The 21,798-nt window shown below is 41.5% G+C and overlaps 1 long non-coding RNA gene across 1 annotated transcript; it reads left to right on the top strand.

Annotated features, from left to right (window-relative positions):
* The first annotated feature begins 4,941 nt into the window (after positions 1–4,941).
* LOC140530282 (uncharacterized) lies at positions 4,942–12,028 on the top strand. Its single transcript, XR_011975887.1, has 3 exons — positions 4,942–5,086; positions 6,693–7,691; positions 11,912–12,028. It is a non-coding gene; the product is annotated as an uncharacterized lncRNA (long non-coding RNA).
* The last annotated feature ends 9,770 nt before the right edge of the window (positions 12,029–21,798 follow it).

Below are 21,798 nucleotides of genomic sequence, written 5' to 3'. Positions count from 1 at the left end.
TATTTTTCATTTTAAATATAAAAAGTCATCTGTCAAAAACATTGATAAACCTATAATGAAGATACCTAGCAGATAACATTTATATGTATATAAAAATGTATATGTGTAGATGTACACAGACAGACAGAGTAGATACCAAGTAACCTCAGAGGGGAAGGCAGTGTTTGATCAGGTGACCAGAAAGGTCTCCTCCAAGTTAGTGAATTGAGCTTAGTCCTGAAGGAAGCCTAAGAGACTAAAATCCAAAGGTAAGGAGGGAGAGCATTCCAGGCAAGGGGCACAGCCAATGCAAAGGCAGGATGAAAAGACTGTTCAAGGAACAGTAAGTAAGTGAATGTAGCTAGATTGATGGGGTAAAGTAAAAGAAGACCGAAATGATAGGAAGGGTCAAGTTATGGAGAGCAGTAACATGGTCAGCTAGGGGCAGCTAGGTGGCACCATAGTGCACACAGCATCAGGCCTGGAGTCAAGAAGAGTCTTCTGAGTTCAAAACTGGCCTTCCTAGCTGTGTGGTCTTGGGCAAGTCACTTACTCCTTTTTGACTCAGTTTCCTCATCTCCAAAATGAACTGGAGAAGGAAATGGCAAATCACTCCTGTATCTCTGCCCCAAAAAAAACCAAATGGGGTCATGAAGAGTAAGACAACTCAACAACAAAACATGATTAAACCTAGTTTAGTAAATTACTTTGGCATCATGAATTTAAGTCAGGAGAAACAACACAGGGAGAAAAAGCAGAATGCTATTCTAATAGTACAGGTGAGAGGTGCCATAAACCTTGCCCTCAGCTACGTTTGTGCAGCAAAGGTGACTTATAGATGACATGTTCTGAAAGTAGAAATGAATAGATCTGGTACCACAGTGGATGCGTGTGGTAAGAACAAAGAGTCAGGAATGGCACCCAGATCGTGGAACTGGGTGACTGGGGAAAAGATAGTGCCCACAGTATGAATAGAGAAAATTGGGAAAGGAAAAGTTTAGGGTTAAAGAGAAAGTTCTGTTTTGGACATATTGAATCTGATATGTCTATGGTGTATTCCACTTGAGATGCTCAAAAGGCACTTGGGGGTGGGAAAGTGAAGCTCGGGAGAAAGATTAGGGCTAGAAAGAAAGATTAAAGAATCATCTACATAGAAATGAAAATCGTTGCACAGAACCCAAAGGAGTTGGTGAGATCAGACAGTGAAATAGTACTGAAGGAAAAGAAAATGGCACCAAGTAGAAAGCAGTGGGAGACCGCTACAGTTAAGGGATGAGGAAGCAAGGAGAGAGCAGGTCAGTAGACGGAGGAGAACCAGGAGAGAACAGTGTCATGGAAACCCAGAAGAGAATCTACAAGAAAGTGATCAACAGCATCTAGTGCCACAGAAAGGCTAAGAAAGCCAAGAAATGGTCAGCAGATTTCACAATTAAATCATTGGCAACTTTGGAGACATTTGTTTCATTCTGATGATGAGACTGGAAGCCAGCTTGAAGAGGGTTGAGAAGAGAGGGAGAGAAGAGGAAGACAAGTCAGTTCTAGACGATTCTAGATGATTTTGTCAAGAGAAACTCAAAGAGAGAAGGAGATGAACAATATGGGATGGTAACTGACTGGGATGGTAGAGTCAAGGGAGGGGTTTTTAAGGAACACAGAGATATGGTAGGTAACTGGAAAGTTGACATACAAGGAGAGAGGGAAGATAAGAGAAAATAGAGAGAGTGCGGGCAATTTTCTGGAGAAGAAAAGAGGGGATGGGATGGAGAGTGCATATATAGGAGCTGGATTTGGCAACGATAAATCACATCTTTACCAGACACCAGAGTGAAAGAGGAGAGAGTGGGTAAAGATGTTTTGAGTGACATGAGACAAGGGACATGGGAGAAAGAGATTTTTTTCAGTGAATTGTGAGGTGAGCGCTTCAGGTGCAAAGGTGGGACAAATGGGTGTCATGCAAGGCTTGAGGAAGATGAGAAGGTTTGGACTAGTAGCTGTGGGGAGTGGGAAAGCTTCAATATGTATTAGAAAGGTGTAAAAGGATGGCTTTGTTGCATTGAAGGCCCAATTGGGATGATATAACATACACTTGTAAAGGACCCACTGAGCACAGTTTTGTAACTTTGTCCAGCTTCATTTAACTGCATGTGAGTGAAGGTCATAGGATGGGAGAGTAATCCAGCATTCGTGTTTGGCAAAGCATCATCCCTGCTGGGGGGACAGGTTTAAGAATAATCTTCAACTGGTTCATTTCTGGGCCAAGATAAAGAATGGAGGAGAATGCATGCAGGGCAGGGATGGTGGCTGGGGAAAGCCCTGAGGGGTGGAGGTAAAATGAAGCTCAAGGGTAGGGGTCTTTAGATATAAGAAAAGAAGGAAAGAGAAGAGACTCTGATTTGGTAGCCATGATACCAAGTATAAACTATTTGAGGTTCGAAACTTAGATTAGTAAAGGGAAGGACGTTGGACATCTGTGCCCATGTGACACAAGGCCATCTGCGAGTAAGTCCAGCTAGAAATTTTATTCTCTGCTATGATCTCGACAAGGCTGGGTTGTTGGTGATGAATTGTTAGTTTATTTTATTTCGTTTTATTTTATTCTTTTCCTCCAGGAGAGGGCAAAAAAATGTCATCATTGTGAAACTGAATTGGCTTGTGACCAGTACCTTGACATCCCTTTCCTAGAAGGATTATGGAAGGGTGTCAGTCTCTCTGGGTTTGCTTCCGCTAAGCTCATGGGTACCGAATATCACCAGCAGTCTGAAAGAGGATCGGAGAAGATCGTGCAATGCCTAGGGGGTTGAAGAGGGGGAGTGCACATAATGGATGAACCTGCCCCCTGCTGAGAGACGTAGGGCCAGTAAAAATGGTTTTTGGAAAGCTAAGAAATGGCACCTGGGAGTCCAGGGCAGGCAACCCTCCCTGATCTCCTGGGCTGAGGAAAATGTGAGCAAAACATTGCATCACTAATTCTCAGATTCCTTATCTGTAAAGGGAAGGGTTTATACACTGGATGATTTACAAGGTGTCTTCTAACTTTAGATTTTAAACACATGGACCTGGAAGCAAAGTTCTGGAGCCTGGTGACAAGGGAGGCAGAAATGAACAGGGCTCTGTGAAGTCAGAGAGGCTAAGTAGTTGCCAAGTCACGCAGCTAGTCAGCCTCTGAGGTGGGCCGGAGGTGAAAGGCACTGCTTTTTTCTATTCACAGCTCTTTGATTTTTTTTGGCTATATGGCCCAGGTCCGTCTCCCCCGTTCCACACCCCCAAGCCCTAGCAGCAATAGCAATCGCAGGAAATTTGGTGGAAGATGAGTGCCTAAGATTTCTCTAAGTCAGCATTTCTGCTGCCAAAGAAAATATCCCCTGGCTTGACTCCCAGTAAGGACAAGATCAGCCAAGTCCTGGATCTCCCTTCCCAACCCTGGGTGCTGGGTACAGCGTTAAGGGGCTACCGTTGCTCACACCTTGCTTTGGCTAGAAGGTGTATCAGAATGTATCAGAGGTATGAAAGGTGGAATGGGGTCTTACAGGTCACCTAGTCATGGGAGCATAGCATCCTAGACCTAGATCTAGCCTGAAAGGGACCATTTCATCCAACCTCCTTCCTGTCATTTTACAGATACGGAAACTGAGGCATAAAGGACTTCTGAAAGTACTCTAGTATTGAAAGTGGGAGTCAGGAAGAATTGGCCTTACATCTAGCTTGACAGTCATTATCCCTGTGTGACCCTGGGTAAGTCATTTTACACACACACACACGCAGCTTTAGGTACCTCGTGTGTAAAATGGGGATGGAGAAAAGTTGGGGTGGATAATGAGAGACTGGGAGTCAGGAAGACCTGAGTTCCAATTTTACCTCTGGCACAGAGTAGCTGTGTGACCCTGGGTAAGTCACAGCCTCTCAGTGGTGCCAGAGAGCTGTCTAGGATGATCATTTATAGAAAAGTAGCCCATCTGCTCTGGCTTCCACAGTGATCCAAATACTCAATTAACCAACCATGTTGAGCATCTCCAGTGTACCTACCACCTCCCGTGCTGAGTGCTGAGGCCACAAAGGCCAAAACCAGAAATGAATGCTCTCTGAAAGTTTATATTCACAGAAACCAATCAAAATGCAAATACCAGGAAGTCCCTATCTCCAAGGGCTTCCACCCCTCAGGTCTGATCTTCTCCTGGCCTATGGGTGTTAACTCTTAGAGGGCAGAGGCTGATTTATTTTTTTGTTTTCCCAGAGCTCAGCGACTTCTGGCTCCTGAGATGCATTTAATAAATGCTAGTTGAGGGGGACGATGCCTGATGAAGAGAAACCACCTAACAAACGCTTGTTTCAAAAGAAGGGGTTATTGTAAGGGTCAGATAAGAGGTGTGGACCAGGGAAGAGGACTGACTCACAGAGCTGGAAAATCGCCTCGGGGCCATGGAGCCCAACTTCATTTTAGAGGCGGGGAAACTGAGGAATACAGAGTTTAAGTGATTCAGGGCTTCCTGACTCCTAGTCTAGCGCTAGTCATTTAGCAGTTAGTGTGACCTTGGGCAAATCACTTCCCATCTGCCAAACTCAGCTTCCTCAACTGTAAGCTTTTTGTTGTTAATCAGTCGTTGTAGTCATGTCCAGCTCTCCGTGACCCCATCTGGGCTTTTCTTGGCAAATACACTAAAGTGGTTTGCCATTTCCTTCTCTAGCTCATGGCACAGATGAGGAAACTGAGGCAAACAGGATGAAGTGACTTACCCAGGGTCACACAGCGGAGAATTGTCTGAGGTCAGATTTGAACGGAGGAAGAATCTTCCCTGACTCAAGTCCTGGCCTCTATCCACTGGGCCACTAACTGTAAGATAAGAGTGTTGAATTAGAGCGCCCTAAAGCCCTTTCCACACTTCAAAAGTAAGTCTCGGGTACCGGCGTCTCTGGGCTCCGGACCCCGCCCCCGCTGCCTGGCTCCCTGGCTCCCTCCGCGCCTCTGCCCTAGCCTGGAGCTGCGTGGGCGGGGTGGGTCAGCATCGATCGGGTCTGGGTACAGCGATCGCGGCCCGCGGGGATGAATCAATGCGTGACGGGAACTTCGGCCTATTGGGTTTCGACAGCAATCAAGAGCGTTCCATTTTCGGTAATAATCATTTACAAAATAAAACTGGGTGGGGAGGCTTGGGGGAGGGTTTCAGCGAGCCCGGTAGGAGCCCGAGTCAAGCACGCACACACACACACACACACACACACACACACACACACACACACACACACACACACACACACACACACACACACACACACACACACACCCCTCTCTTGTCTGCCTGCCTGCCTGTCTGTCTCCCTCCCTCCCTCCCTCCCTCCCTCCCTCCCTCCCTCCCTCCCTCTCTCTCTCTCTCTCTCTCTCTCTCTCTCTCTCTCTCTCTCTCTCTCTCTCTCTCTCTCTCTCTCTCTCTCTTTCTCTGCGCCCCAACCTCACTGGCTCACACTTTTCAGAATGACACATTCGTGGGCCTGGCACGCTATGGTCCCGAAACCAGGAACCAAGAGGCCTGGGGCAGGGCGGGGCGGGGCCAGGCACTGCGGGACTCGCCTCCCTTTCCTTCCTTCTCCGGCCCAGTCTCACTTGGTCCTGCCAGTCCCTTTCTCTCCCCTACCTTGCAGGACCCCTTATGTCCAGGCCAAGTAGAGGATGGCAAGGCGCCGAATGATCTGAAAACTCCAAGGGGCCTTAGAGAGCACTGGTTTTACAGAGGAGAAGAGTGAGGCAGAGACAGGGGAAGGAACTTAACCCCACTTCACACTGGCAAAGTGGAAGAGGCAGGATTCGAACCTAGCTCAGGTCCTCATCTCATCCGGGCTCTTTCCACTAGGCCCAGGGACCCCCAAGGCCAGGATCCCCCGGGGTAGTCCTCTGCAGGAAGCTCTAGGACCAGAGGCTGAAGTAGCTTTAGAAACCCCTTTGTTGCAACAGTGTAGGGATGGGGGAAGGAGGAGAATCGGGCAGTGTGTGGAGACTTCCCCAATTCTCCCACCTGTAAAGCTTAGGCGGGGACTCCCTAGGCTCAGGCGCAGCTGGGCTGGTGCCCTGCCCCTCCCCCGCGTTTCCCTGAAGCTTTGTGGGGGGAGAAGGGAAGGGGGAGGGGGGACGGGGCGACAAGTCATGCCTCTTCCGGAAAGGCAGTGCTCAAAGGGAAGCCACCAGCTGTGGCCAGATGTAACAAAATTTTGGTCCCTCCTTGATTTGGTTTTTCTTTCTCCCAATCCTGGGTTAATAGGAGTAACTGAAACCCAGTATCGCCCTGGGCTAGTAAAGCCGGTTCTAGGTCCCCCGGGAGGGAGCCGGGGAGAGGAGAGGGCACTGGCATATAGCTAAACTTTCGGTCTGCTTCTTCATCTGTAAAATTCACTTCAAAACTGTTATTAAAAATCTAGGAGGGTGGCAGCAGCGGAGAGAGGGGTCACTTGCCCTGGAGTCAGGAAGACCAGGATTCAAGATCCACTTGGGACACATTCCTCCTTGGAATGCTGCCCTGGATGACCTTGGAGCACTTAGCCTCTCTGGGGCCTTAGGTTACGATGCTGAGACTAAATGACTAACACATATTACCAAATGTTTTGCGGGGGAAGGTCACTACACCAAGGAAATAGCAAGTCTGGATAAAATAAAAGGGGTGGGGGGAGAAGCAGGCTAGGTTGGAGGAATAAGGATTAAAAGCAAAAGGATCTTATGTTCTCCTCAGAACTGGGGATGCACCAGTGGGATGCAGGAGAAAGTGACTGGAGTCATGAGGAGATCCAAACAAAAGCACCCGAGGTCGCTGGAAGAGGACCCTTCACAGTGGAGGTGGCAGCCCATCTAAGCCTTGAATAGAAGATTCTCAAGGGATAGAGAGGAGAGTGGGGGGAGGAGCCAGTAGCAGGGAGGGGAGAGGACACAGCAGCTGGAATTAAGGGGACAGAACATCTCTGAAGGAGGCTAATAAGAAGTTACACCTGCCCTGAGTCTACTCTCTTCATTTTACAGATGGGAAAACTGAGGCCCAGAGAGATTCTATAACTGGCTCAGGATGACTCAGATAGTAAGTGTCTGAGGTAGCTTTTGAACTCAGATCTATCTGATTCCAAGTCTGGCATGCTGCCCACTGTGCTCTAGCTGCCTCAGGCTAGGATAAAGCCACGTTGTGGGACCTTAACAGCCAGGCTTTAGAGTTTACATTTTATCCTGCAGGCAGTAGGGAGACCGGAAAGGTTTTGGAGCTGGGAAGTGAGATAGAGCTATGTTTTGTACTTGTGAATTCTTGTATATTTGAACAATCCTCAATGAAAGTTAAAAATACATATATTTTTAATTGCTTATAAATGATCAACTTAATGTTTCTTTCAAAGAGGGAACTGAATGAATAAATGTAATAGTTGTATGAAATATGGATTGGAGAGGAGAGATACTAGGAATAGGCACACCTTGGTAGTATGATTCTCGATGAAAGAGGAGCCATGTAAGTGGGAAGAAAGGAGCAGAGATAGATGTTGAAATAGAATTGACAGGTCTTGGCAATTGACTACCAAGAGGCAGAAGAGAGGGAAGGGTCATTCAAGAACTGAGGTGACAGAGAGGATAGTGATGCCCTGAGTTGTAATGTGGAAGACTGAAGGAGGGGCAGGTTAAGAAACGAAGACATCCACATCCAGAGAAAGAACTATGGAATTGGATCGCAGAATGAAGCAGACCATTTTCTTAGGTATTATGTTTTGTTTTGTTTTATGGTTTCTCCCATTCATTTTAGTTCTTCTATGCAACATAACTAGGGTGAAAATGTAATAGGAATGGATGTGTAGAACCTACATAAGATTGTATGTTGTCTCAGGGAGGGAGGGGGGAGGAAGGGGGAAAGGAGGAGGGGGGAGGGGGAAAAAATCTAAGATATATGGAAGTGATTGTAGAACACTGAAAACAAATAAAATCATTTAATAAAAAAAGGAGGAAGACAGTGAATTGAAGTTTGGACATGGTGAATTCAAGGGGAGAGATTTCTGGAAGGTAGTTGGAGGTCAAGTGAAAAATTAATGTATAGATGTGATTGTTGAGCCCATGGGAGCAGATGAGCTCACCAGGGGAGGGGATGGAAAGGGAGAAGAGAGACTGGGGGGGGATGGGGGGCAGACTGTCACACTTGATGGGAAATAGCAGGATGATCACCAAGTAAGAAATGGAGAAATGGAAGAACTAGGAAAGAACAGGGTTACAAACCAAGGAAGGAGGGATACTCTCAGAAAATGAGATAAACATGGACTTCACAATGGTCAAAGAGGCTGAGGACTGAGAAAGGATCATCAGCTGTGGCCATAAAGAGATCACTGCTTTAAAAATGAATGAATAAAATTGAAAGCTGTGCAATCAGAATGACAAAGGAAAAGACACAAGAAAAACAGAACTCCCTTTTGTCATTTCAGAGGTGGGAGAATATGGATTTGAGACGTTGAATATACTCTCAGGAAAAAAATCTACTGGTAATTGAGGGAAAAAAGAAATTATTGGGAACGTTGAATAAAACTATTTCCATTGAATGATGGTACTCAAAGTTACTTTGCAAGACATTGAGGAAATTCATAGGTTCATAGATAGAATGAGTCCTTAGAAATCATCCCAAGGATTTTTAATTTGAAGTCTTATCTTGTTTTTGTTAATATTTTGATAATTTTTATATGATTGGTATCCTTTACAATCACATATTTTTTATGTATTTAAAAACGTTTTGAGAAAGAGTTCATAGGTTTCACCAGACTGCCAGTGCGGTCCATAATACAGAACAGGATAAGAACCTCTGGATCTAATCCAACTCTTTGATTTTACAACTAAGGAAACTGAGACCTCAAGAGTAAGTAACTGGCCTAAGGTCTTACAGCTAGTAAGGGGTAGAGCTGGGATTGGGAACCAAAATTCAGCTGTAACAGGATGTCTCTGCAAGCTTTCCCTGGGAATTTAGCAGTGAATAGGAGACCTCTAAGATAATCATATGGAGGATGGTGAGTTAAAAAGAAGGCTTTTTTTGTTTGTTTTTTTTAAAGAGGGAGATGTGCATATTTGTAGGTATTGGGAGATAAACCAGTAGATAGGGAGAAAAAGAAGATGAGAGAGAAAACATGAATGGGAGGGGAAGGATTGAAAAACACACATGGCGGTGATGGCCATGGCAACAGGAGCTGCTTCCTTCAATGTGATATGAGCAGAAGTGGAGAGGATGGGTGAACATGGGAAGAGCTTTGGAGATGAGGAGTAGGATAGTTGAAGGAATTCCCAATGGATGGCCTCAATCTTCTGAGTAAAGGTGTATAGGGGCAGCTAGGTGGCGCCACAGTGGAGAAAACACCAGCTCGGGAGTCAGGAGGACCTGAGTTCAAATACAGCCTCAGACATTAGCTATGTGACCCCAGGAAAGTCACTTAACCCCAATTGCCTCCAAAAGAAAAAGAAGAGGGTGAGAGAGGGCAAGGGCTTCTGCATGAAGCATTTCTTAGATCTCCTTAATCTTAGTGGTTTCCCTTCTCCTGATTCTCTCCAATTTATCCTATGTAGACATTGATTCTGCATGGTTATTTACTTATGGTCTCCTCCCTTAGACGCTGAACTCCTTGAGAGCAGGGACTGTTTTTTCATTATGTTCCTAGAACTTAGAGTTCCTGACACACACAGGAGGTGCCAAATAAATGCTAGTTGACTTTTTCAGTCAAAGTAGACAATGTAGAATTGGCTTGAGGAGAAAGAGGAGATTTGGAACTGCAGTTATGGGATTTGTGACAGGGAATCCATTAGAGATGAATAAAATAATTTTCATTCAGTCTCCATGGCTCAGTCATGAATCATAACATAAGATCACAGGACACAGGGGTCATCGATTTTGAAATGAAAGAGACCTTAGAAGTCATATAGCAGTAACAACAACAACAAAAAAGTCATACAGTCCAACCCTCTCATTTTACAGATGAGAAAACTGAGGCAAAAAAAAGTTAAGTGACTTGTCCAGGGTCGTGAAGTTAATAAGCCTCTAAGGTGGAATTTGAACCTGGGTCTTTCTGATGTCAAGTCCAGAGCCCTAATCATCCAGTGCTCATAGTTTCATTATTTCCTCCAGCAGAAGTAGAGAGATATGGTGAAAGATACACGCAAATAAGTATGAAAAAGGAAATTACTTATAGAAATGTTAAAGTGGATACATATGATTTGTATGCACACATGTACCCACACACTTTAAAGAAGTATACACATAGATTTATCTCTACTTATGCAGATAGATGGATCTTGTTTGTACATCCCTGTTTTCTTGTTGTCATCTGTCTTTTCTTCTTTAAACCCACCCATGACAGGCTGTATGCTTCAATGGACAGAAGACAGGATTTGGAGGCAGATGACTGGTTCAAATCCTGCCAAATACAAGTTTAGTGACTTTGGACTGTGCTCTTAGGACCTCAGTCCCCCCATCCACTAAATGGGAAGCTTGGACTTGGTTACTTCTAAGGTTACTCCCAGTTTAGATTCTATGATCCCAGGTCTTTCTGACTCCAGATCCAGCTCTCTACCCACTGGGCCAACGTGATGGGGCAAAGGAGAGATCTAGATGAAGTATTCAGGGAATATTTAAAGAGAGAGACTACTTTCAAATGGGAGTATCTGGGAAAGTTTCATGGTCAAGGAGGCACCTGAAGGAAAGAGTTCAGCAAGTGGATCCTAGCAATACAGATTTGGAGCCAGGGGGACTTCAGAGGCTACCTGATCACTAGGAGGGCGTGCACATTCCAGGCATGGGGAATGACCTCCCCATGGAATTTTTTGCTCTTTTTTGCTCATGAACCTCAGGCTATGCAATGGGTTCAAAATGTCATATCCTCCTGCTTCCTTGACACACAGGAATGTTTAGAACATTAATGTACTGGCTGCAGAGCCATTAGAATTTCCCAGAAATAGGGAGAGAGAGACTGGAGTGGTGATTTCATTTATAGAAAGAATTACCAGATTAAAAAAACTCCCTTCACTAATGCCGGTCACCACCTTCCCATCACCTCCACAGGAACTGTCTAACCCCCTGGGGAGGACTCCACCCTAAGGCCCAATGTGTGATTGACAAGTCTCTGCCTGGAGCTCGTGGGAGAAGGCCCAGACTTGGTTCTCACTCAATACCTCTGTTGTAGCCTCTGACCTGCTCAGTGTCCACAACAGCTATGTCGCTTCTGGGTATATGTCCTTTCCAATTCCCTATCCCCAGGTCTTGTGAACTTTATGTTTTGCCTTTCTCTGAAGAATGGAAGCTCAGAGAGAATAGTAGCCATCTTGTATCTCCAGCACACACACACACACACACACACACACACACACACACACACACACACACACACACACCCCACACCATCTTAGAGAGTTGGGTAGAAAAACGAGAGGTTAAATTCCTTGCCCAGGGTTGAACGTTGCCGATGTTTGTCGGAGGTGTGACTGCACTAGTCGTCCTGGCTCCCACACTTGCTGTCCTCACTCCTACACACTGCTCCTCCACCTGGAAGGGGGCTGGTTTTTTGGGCCCCTTGGATCTGTTTGCTTGGTTTTGGATTCCCTGCTTATTTTCCTGGATCCTCTGCCCATCTGCTTGGCAGGGAGGGAGGTGCCCGGCCTCTTGGGTGCCTGGGGTGTGAAGATTAGAATCTGTGTTTCTGAAATCCCGAGTGTGTCAGCACTAAATCTACTCATTATCAATTTAACCCTGAGATGAAGAGGGAATACTGGTTGGTTATAAAGGTTTAGGGACAGGGAGGTCTGTACATGTCCGTTTACTACCAAGTCACTTACCCTTAAGAACAATTTGTTTGCTCTCATTAGGTGATACCGGGCTGGTGCTTCAGAAATATATTCCTTGTGTGTCTGTTTTAACATGCTACTGACACGCCTTAGGTAATTGTTTTTGGTTTCTTACAGATATTGATCCAAGACCTTTACCAACTCTCTAAGGCAAATGGAGATGGATTTTGTTGCTTGGAGGTAGTTGTCAATTTATAAGCAAGGAACAATAAAAATTGTTATTCATTTTTGGAATGAGACTGGAATTTCAATGGGGCTCCCAGCATTGGGGCACTTACTCTAACCATGAAGGTTGGTACCTGCTGCCCAAATTATAGTCTTAGAGATTTGCCTCAAGGCATCAAGGAGTTAAAAGACTTTCCTAGGGTCAGGCCCAGGCAGAGGTTGGGCTTGTACCTGGTCCTTCTCACCCCAGGTCTGGCTCCCTTGTTGCTCTGAGAGGCTGTGGCTAAGTGTGCTGGCTTATGTGGATTTCAGCCCAGACTTGGGATTTCACTGGGGTAAAAAGGTAAGATACCCTTTACCAGGGCAGACCTGCACCTGCTCAGCCTGAGAGTCTTAAAGAGATACCTGAGGGCACTGAGACATTAAATGACTTGCCCAGGGTCACATCACCATGCAGACACAGGACTTGAACCCATTCCAGACTCTTTGGCCAGCCCAGTCTTCTATGTTATACTGTTTACTGACGTGATAACAGCGGGATTGTAAAGTGATTGACATACATTTTCTCATTCAATTTTCCAAACAAACCTGGAGAGGTATTTTGGTAGCCATTGTTATATTGTGTATTTCTTCTTCTGAACCTAACAGACATCCTATAAAACAAGCAATTCCATTTCCAAAGTAGAGCAGAAAATGAGGATTGGATAGGACATTTCAAAGGTCCCTTTGTCCCAAGTGGCTTTTCCTTTTCAATTCACCATGTGACTTTCCAAGCTACCAGGTTCGTCACGTTTCCTTATGGGCTTTCATTCTCATCTGTGAATTTGAAAAGTGCTTCAGTGACTCTTTTACTTTTTCACCTTTCTTGTTCTTCTCTGGGCAGCCTGTAGCTAGCCTTTCTCTCCTTTCTTTCTGCCCCTCATTCAATAGAGTTCCTAAGTGCTTCTAAATGGTTTTTCCTAACAATATTGCTTTTGTGTAAATTGTTTTCCCTGGAAGAATTTCAGCCCTTCAAAGCTAGGACCTGAAGTCGAAATAATCAGATTTCAGAGAGGGAATTGTTCGAAGGTTTCTTCTGGTGGTGGTTTCTGCCACCAGCCCAACTAGAGGGAGAGGAGATCCTGTATCCAGCAGGGAGAAGAGGCATACTCCATGCATAGATACAGGCAGGCAGTCATTCAGAGAGGCACCAAACTCGAGGAATGGGACTCTTGGCAGCAGAGAACAGAGCTGTCTATGGATAGGAGCAGATTCTGGGAAGTCAAATGAGTAACCCACCTGGCAGGATCCTGCACCAAGGAGAGTTTCTTGCAGACTCGTGCAGGGAGAAGGAACTTTCAGGGAGCCAGTACTAGGAGTGGTGAGTTACCTTTGCTGTGTGTCTATACTACATATAAAACTAAGTCCTCACTGTACTGTTGTAGCCTAGCCTTCCCATGGACATTGTACGTACTTGTGGGCTTGTGTAACTCCATTTTTTAGGGGTGATATTTTTTTCGCTTTTCTCCTTGCTGTGACTTCCTAGTAAATACTATTACATTTCCTAAGGCGAAGCTTATTCTAGGTAGAACAGTAGGAGCTCAAATCTACTTCAGGCACTGATTAGTTCTGTGACCCTGAACTAGTCACTTAAACTCTGCCTTGGTTTCTTCACCTATGAAATGAGGATGACAATAGTAGCACCTACTTCACAGGGTTGTTGTGAGGATCTGCTGAGATAATAATTGTGAAGCGCTTAGCACAGTGCCTGGCACCTCGTAAGTGCTATATAAATATTAGATGAGGGGCCAGCTAGCTAGTACCTGGCTTGGAGTTAGGAATATTCCTCTTCATGAGTTCAAATCTGGTCTCAGACATTTACCAGTTGGGTGACTCTGTATAAGTCACTTAACCTTGTTTGCCTCAGTTTCCTCATCGGAAAAATGGGTTGGAGAAGGAAATGGCAAACCACTCCAGTATCTTTGGCAAGAAAACCCTAAATGGGATTACAAAGAGTTGGACATGACTGAAAAATGACACAACGATAAACAACAAATGATGGTTATTATTTTACTAAGAGATAATTGTACCAATGGATAATTGTTCATGGGAAACATACAAAAGGGGGCTTGTGAGCTACAGACTTAAAAGGGTGATGCCACAGGGTATATCCTTGAATATCAAAAGTAGCTATGCTCTGGATATCTAACAGTTATGGATAAAATTGTCAGTGTCAGAGAGAACCAGAACCAGAATCAAAGCCAAAAATTTAGAAACCAACGAGGGTTTACTGAGTTCACCAGCAAGGGAGGTCCACTTACAGAGGCACGGACTCCCCAAAGGAACAAAAGGGCAAATTTTATGGAGGTTTCAATTTAGGCAGGAGGGGAAATGGGTGCACAGTATTGCAGGTTTGACTAGGGATTGTTGCCAGAGGTTGCTGAGTAGGAAGAAAGGACATGCTATCCCTTGGTTGGACAGGGCTAGTTGCTGGAGCTCTTTTCCAGGTCAGCTACTCTTGTATCTGGCCCTAACAGATAGGGCTGTCCTCACTGTCTCAGCAGTAAGGAAGCTCAAAGACAGGGTGGATGTTCTGTATGGAGTCAAGGGCAAGACAGAGAAGCTAAAGACAGAATGGCGTTCTGTTGGCTTCCTTGGCTCCCCACACACACAGTTGAGAGTCAGTGCAAGCTGGGGATGCTGCCTATGTAGAATTTTAACTTTGTGAGATGGAAGCTTTGCCATGAGTTCTATTTTTTGTCATTATTTTTAAAAATTTATGTATTTATTTTTAATTTTCAACATTTACTTTTGTAAGATTTTGAGTTCTAATTTTTTTTCCATTAGAACCAATTTTGAGCCATTAGAACCATTAGAATCATTAGAATTTTCTCCAATTAGAACCAATGGAAGAAACCATGAGAAAGAAGCAGGAGAGAACAAATAGTGCGCTTCATTCTGCATTTAGACTCCACAGTACCTTTTTTCTGCATGTGGACAGCATTTTCCATCATGAGTCATTTGGAGTTCTCTTAGATTCTTGCATTGCTAAGCAAGCATAAGTGTATTAGAGTTAGTCATCTTTTTGTCATTATTTTTATAGCATTTTCTAATTAGCTCTTCCAGATCAATATGTAGTACAGGGAAAAGAGTGCCAACAGTCATTGGATTTGAGTTCAAATCTTGCCTTTGCAATTGACTGTCCATGTGACTTTGGGTGAATTGCACCTCAGTTTCTTTAATTTTAAAATAAAGTTTTGGATTAGATGGCCCCTAAGATACCTTCCAACTCTAAACTTGTCATATATTGAGATCCTAGCAGTTACCTTTCTCTATCAAAGAGAAGACCCATACAGTCATAGAGTTTTTTTTCCAATGGTTTCTTAACCATTTTTGTGTCACAGATGCCTTTAAAAGATTGATGAAAACAATGGACCTGTTCTCAAAACAATGTTTCATTGCTTACACTCAGAATCAAAGGAAACACAAAATTTGGGTTAGAGATTCATGGAAATCAAGGTATAATTTTTTTTCCTATTCAATTTTATGGATGCCCTTGAATCAATAGACTCCTCAGAAGTCTGTGGACCTTAGGTTAAGAATCCTTGTTCTATAATACCCTTACTAGGTCTGAATCCCAAAGAGATCAAAGAAAAGAGAAAAAGACCTATTTGCACAAAAGTATAGCAGTTCTTTTTGGATGGCAAAGAAATTTGAAGCGATGCCCATCAACTGGGGAATGGCTAAAGAAGTTGTGGTCTGTGGTGATGGGATGGTAATATGACTGAGAAATGATAAGGTGTATAGTTTCAGGAAAAACCTGGGAAGTCTTATATGAACTGATACAAAGTGAAGTGAGCAGAGCCAGAAGAACATTGTACATAGTAACAGCAGCACTGTATGTTGAGCAACTGTGACAGATTTAGTTATTCTGATCAAGACATTGATCTAAGACAATTCCAAAGGGCTCATAATAAAGAATGCTCTCTCTCTCTCTCCAGAAAGAGAACTGATGAACTCTGAGTGAAGAATGAAGTGTACTTTTTTACTTTCCTTATTTGTATGTGTAGGTGTGTGTGTTTGTGTTTTCTTTTGCAATGTGGGTGATATGGGAATGTGTTTTGCACAATAATACATGTATAATCAAAATCGTACTATTTGCCTTTTCAAGGGGTGGAAGAAGGGCAAACAGGAAGAGAGAATTGGAACTCAAAATGTTTAAAAATGAATATTAATTTTAAAAATGTAATTGATAAATTTTAAACTAAAAAATATGTATGTATGTATGTATGAGGAAAAAGAATCCTTGCTCTAGGGTCTTTATGGTGTACACTTTTATTGAATTGAACCTTGAATCTTCTCCTAACTCAATGTTATTAGTTCTAATTATGGGTGTTTTAGCGGAGTTGAATTGTTTGAAGTGTCTATAAGGAAACTGATGACATTAAGTGAGATAGATGAAGGACCATATTCAATTCTCATCTCTCAGTGGGGCCACAAGCCTGATGTTAGCACATTATTGCTAATGGGAGTTATGGACCCAGGCCCTGGTGTATTTACATCTGATTTAGTTGCTGAATGCCCATCAATCTATGATTTCTAAGCAGAGCATTCCAAATGGGCGTTAACTTTCTTTGTAACTGGTTAAGTGATAAGTAAAACTAACCAAGTGCCTGCATCTAAATGATGGCCAGATGCCCCAACATTTCTTTCAATGTGTTTCTCTTCTTTTCTTTTGACACGATTAGGTTCTGTCAATGCTATTACCAGGGTGGGGCAGGCAATCAAGTTTTTGTCCCAAGGCACTGACTCACAATGGTAACAGATAACAAATCCCTTGCAACTTGTATCTGGGGGTTGGAATATGGTGAAATCCTTCTTCCTTTGGGGGGGCATGCTTCCCTCCTGCCATAGCCTAAAGACAGCTCCCTCTTTGTTCCCTGAGATCCTTTGCAGTACTATGCTCACTGTCATGACAGTGCTGTCACCCAATCCCAGGCCACCATTCCTAGAAGCCCTCCTCTTCTGGGGCTGCCTTTTCCCCTAAGACCCTGCTGGACTGGAGCTCAGGAATACCTGGATTCATATCTGCCTGTGATCTATCGCCAATACCTAGGCCGGACTTTCTGGGGACAAGGTTACCACCTTGTGTTTTCCTGACTGTTGCCTATTGACAGAAAAGAATGCAGAAGAGAAAAATAATTTGGGAAGTAAACAATTGGCTAAGAAGGTTGTGTCTGAGAATAGGACTTAGCTTCATGGCCAAAGACTCAGACTGACAGATTCCTTGCCTGATATACAGGATGAAGTTAGAGTTAGTAACAGGCAGTAAAGAATAGATTTGTACTTAAGAACTCCAATCAAAGTAATGTCCAACAACACTTCCAGAGGACTGATGAGGAAATCTTTGACCCATCTGACAGAGAGGTAGTAGACTTAAGGTGAAGAATATGATATATATTTTCAGATATAACATGAAATTACAATCTTTCAGAGTTGCTTGGGGATCACCCTCATTTTGTAAATGTAAATCTACATTTTTGCAACTTTGTAAATGTATGTTTTCAGGGGCAGAATTTCAGAGATGGGTGAATTCGTTTTGTTTGGCTTTGCTTGTTTACTGCATGGACTTGGGTATGTTTTTTTTCTTTTTTTGGTTGGAGGGAGAAGGCTTGGGAGGCAGAAGGGAGCTGGTGATAAAAGGACTCAACAATAAAGAAGAAAGAAAAGATTATGGAAATTTTTTTAAAAATACAAAGAACAGAACAGAAGAAAATACCAACAAGCTGGACAGCTTTAAAAGCAACATGCTGGATTTTATTATATACTTTAAAAAAAGTCAGTTGTATCTTTAGAGATTCGTGGTTTTAGATGCAAACTTTGTCCTGTTTTGTGTCTGGAGATGTTCTCTTTCTCAATGTTGTTCAATTCATAATTCTTTTTTAAAGAATGAATTTGCCAGGTATCTTGCAAATCCAATCATGAAGGCTTTAGACTAAAAAGTATGAGGGAGAGAGAAAACTGCCTCCAAATTAGATGCCATGGAGAATGGTTATATAGAAAGAAACTGAGATGTTCGGAAGTTCACAGGAAAAACAAAATCCGTAACTTTAATTTGTAAGTAAATAACTGTTCTGTTATTATTTTTTTCTTCTCTGAGATTTCCTCACATGGGTCCATCTTATATATATGTATTTCCTCCAATTCCCCCAATTACATGTAAAAACAATTCTTAACATTTGCCATTTGTGTTTAAAGTTTTGAGTTCCAAATTCTATCTTTCCCTCCTTCCCCTCCCCCATCCCTGAGACAGTAAGCAATCTGATATAGGCATTACATGTGTGATCATGTAAGACATTTCCATATTAGTCATTTTGCGCAAGAAGACAGAGAGAGAGAGACACAGAGACGGAGAAAGAAGGAAAGAAAGAATGCTTCTGTCTTTAATCAGAGAACATCAGTTCTTTCTCTGCAAACAGACAGCATTTTTTTCATCCTGAGTCTTTTGGAATTATCTTAAATCACTGTTATTACTGAGAATAGTTAAATCATTCACAGTTCATTATCACACAATATTGCTATTACTATGTACGATGTTCCCCTGGTTCTGCTCACTTTACTTTGTATCATTTCATGTAAGTCCAGGTTTTTCTGAAATCATTGGGCTTGACAATTCATATAGGATGATAATATTCCATTACAATCATATATCACAACTTGTTCAGCCATTCCCAAATTGATGGCATCCATACAATTTTCAATTCTTAGCCACCACAAAAAGAGCTGCTATAAATATTTTTGTGCATGTCAGTCCTTATCTCCCCCCCACCTTTTTAAAAATCTCTTTGGAATACAGACCCAGATGTGGTGTTTCTGAATCAAAGGGTACATGCATTTTTATAACTCTTTGAGTAGTTACAAATTGTTCTCCAGAAGGGTTGGATCAGCTTGCAATTCCACCAATAGTATCCCAGTTTTCCCACATTGGTGGGTATTAGTATCCTAGATTTCCCACATCCCCTCCAATATTTGTCATTTTCCTTTTTTTTTTTTTGCCATATTAGTCAATCTGATAGGTGTGAGATGATAGCTTGGAGTTGTTTTAATTTATATTTCTCCAATCAATAGTGGTTTGGAGCATTTTTTTGTGACTATAGATAGCTTTGATTTATTTGTCTGAAAACTGCCTCTTCATATTCTTTGACCATTTATCAATTGGGAAATGAACTGTATTCTTATAAATTTCACTTAGTTCTCTACATATTTGAAAAATTAGGCCTTTATCAGAGATACTTACTGTAAATCCACCCCCCCTCCCAGTTTTCTACTTTCCTTTTAATTTTATTTGCATTGGTTTTGTTTATGCAAAAACTTTTTAATTTTATATAATCAAAATTATGAACTTTACCTTTTGTAATGCTGTTTATATCTTATTTGATTCCATGCTCTCAGGATTTACCCTTTTTATGTAAATCGCATACACATTTTGACCTAATCTTTGTAGATAGTGTGAGATTTTGGTCTATAAAGAGTTTTTGCCATGCTGTTTTCCAGTTTTCCAAATAATTTTTGTCAAATAATGAGGTTTTTGTCCCCAAAGCTTAGATCTTTGGGTTTATCAAACACTAGATTACTATGGTTGTATACTACAATATAGTGTGTACCTAATCTGTTCCACTGCTCCACCACTCCATTTCTTAGCCACCATCAGATTGTTTTGAAAATTGCTGCTTTATAGTACAGTTTGAGAGCTGGTACAGCTAGGCCACATTCCTCCACATTTATTTTTCATTGATTACTTTGATATTCCTGACCTTTTGTTCTTCCAGATGAATTTTATTATTTTTCTAGCTCTACAAAGTAATTTTTGAAAGTTTGATAGGTATGGCACTGAATAAGTAGATTAATTTAGGTAGAATTGTCATTTTTATTATAGTGGCTCAACTTACCCATGAGCAGTTAATATTTTCCCAGTTGTTTAGATTGGACTGTATTTCTAGGAAAAATGCTTTGTAATTGTGTTCAATTTATCTTGGCAAGTAGTCTCTCAAGTATGTTATACTGTCTAAAATTATTTTAAATGGAATTTCTCTTCCTATGTCTTGTTAGTGGATTTTGTTGATAATACATAGAAATGCTGATGATTTATGAGAGTCTATTTTGTATCCTTCAACTTTGCTAAAGTTGCTAATTATTTCAACTAGTTTCTTAGTTGATTCTCTAGGATTCTCGAAGTATACAAAGCCATCTGCAAAGAGAGACAGTTTTGTTTCCCCATTCCCTATTCTAATTCCTTCAATTTCTTTTTCTTCTCTTAATGCTGTAGCTAGCATTTCTAGTGCAGTATTAAATAATAGTGGTGATAATGGACATCCTTGCTTCATCCCTGGTTTTATTGGGAAGGCTTCTAGTTTATCCCCATTACATGTAATGTTTGCTCGTGGTTTTAGATAAAAATTACTTATCATTTTAAGCTCCACTAATTTCCATACTCGCTGGTGTTTTTGAATAGAAATGGGTGTTGTATTTTGTCAAAGGCTTTTTCTGCATCTCTTAAAGTAAACATAGGATTTCTTTTGGTTTTATTATTGATATGGTCAATTATGCTCATAGTTTTCCTAATATTGAACCAGCCTCACATTCCTCTATAAATCCCACCTGGTCATAGCACATAATCATTGTGATATGTAATCTTGTTATGATTTTATTTAAAATGCTTGCATCAATATTCATTAAAAATATTAGTCTATAGTTTTCTTTTTCTGTTTTTTTATCTTATTGGCTTAGGTATCACCACCATACTTGCATTGCAAAATTCGATAGGACTTTGTTTATTTTTTTCAAATTATTTATATAGTATTGGAACTGATTGTTTTTTAAGTGTTTGGTAAAATTTACTTCTGGATACATCTGACCTTCGAAATTTTTTCTTAGTGAATTCAGTGAGGCTTTGTTCAATTTATTTTTCTAAAGTTGGATTTTTTAAGTATTCTATCATCTCTTTTATTAGTCTGGGCAATTAATATTTTTGTAAATATTTACCCATTTCATTTAGATTGTTAGATTTATTGACATATAATTGGGCAAAATAATTCCTAATAATTATTTTGCTTTCCTTTTCAGAGGTGGTGAATTCACTCTTTCCATTTTTTTAGTGGTAATTTCATTTTCTTTTTTCCTTCTTGAAATGAAATTTACCAATGGTTTATCTATTTTATTCATTTTTTCATAAAATCAGATTCTAGAGTTATTTATTAGCTTAATGACTTTCTTACTTTCAATTTTACTAATCTCTCTTTTGATTTTTCAGGAGTTCCAATTTGGTATTGAATTGAGGATTTAAAATTTATTCTTTTTTCTAGTTTTTTTTAAGTTTCATGCCCATTTTATTGGTCTGCTCTTTCCCTATTTTGATGATGTGAGCATGTAGAGATATACATTTCTCTTATGTGTTGGTTTACTTGCATCCCATAATTTTTGGTATGTTATCTTATTGTTGTCATTCTCCTTAAGGAAATTATTGATTTTTCTATGATTTCTTCTTTGTCCCACTTATTCTTTAGGATTAGATTATTTAGTTTCCAATTAACTTTTAATCTACCCACTGTCCTTTATTGAATGTAATTTTTATTGCATTATGATCTGAAAATGATGCACTATTTCTGTTTTTCTACATTTGGTCATGAGGTTTTTGTGCCCTAATACATGGTCAATTTTTATATAGGTGCCATGTAGTCATTAAAAAAGCTGTTTTCCTTTCTATTATTATTCAGTTTTCTCCAAAGATCTACCATATCTTACTTTTCTAGAACTTTATTCACCTCCTTAACTTCTTTCTTATTTATTTATTTATTTATTTT

The sequence above is a fragment of the Notamacropus eugenii genome, chromosome 2 (assembly GCF_028372415.1).
Source record: "Notamacropus eugenii isolate mMacEug1 chromosome 2, mMacEug1.pri_v2, whole genome shotgun sequence".
Taxonomy (NCBI): domain Eukaryota; kingdom Metazoa; phylum Chordata; class Mammalia; order Diprotodontia; family Macropodidae; genus Notamacropus; species Notamacropus eugenii.
The sequence above is the reverse complement of the archived record's forward strand: the minus strand, read 5'-3'. Positions and strand labels throughout refer to the sequence as shown.